Source organism: Ipomoea nil, unplaced genomic scaffold (genome assembly GCF_001879475.1).
Source record: "Ipomoea nil cultivar Tokyo-kokei standard unplaced genomic scaffold, Asagao_1.1 scaffold2826, whole genome shotgun sequence".
Classification (NCBI taxonomy): domain Eukaryota; kingdom Viridiplantae; phylum Streptophyta; class Magnoliopsida; order Solanales; family Convolvulaceae; genus Ipomoea; species Ipomoea nil.
The window spans coordinates 4,444,597-4,445,000 of record NW_017619254.1 but is presented as its reverse complement, the minus strand read 5'-3'; positions in this window follow the sequence as shown (position 1 = coordinate 4,445,000).

Sequence of the window (404 nt, the reverse complement as noted above, 5' to 3'; positions counted from 1 at the left end):
GACTGTTGTTGGGGTTGGAAGATGGGATTTTGGAATGAGTTTTCTTAACAAGAATGGGTATATACATGGTCAAAACCAAATTAGTAATCATCATCCACTCTTGTCTTATTATTATATGAGATTTGCATTTCTTAAGTACAAATATATATATATATATATATATATATATATATATATATATATATATATATATATATATATATATATATATATATATATATAAAGAGAGAGAGAGGTTGTATTATATATATAGAATTTTGCTGCTGGTGAAAAATAATATGGAGTAATATTTTTTTAGACGATGCTTAATGACTACTTGGTACAATTATATATGGTATACTGGTTGCACTAGACGTAAATAAGTGTTTGGCAATATCTAATACAACCTATATAAATATTATTAT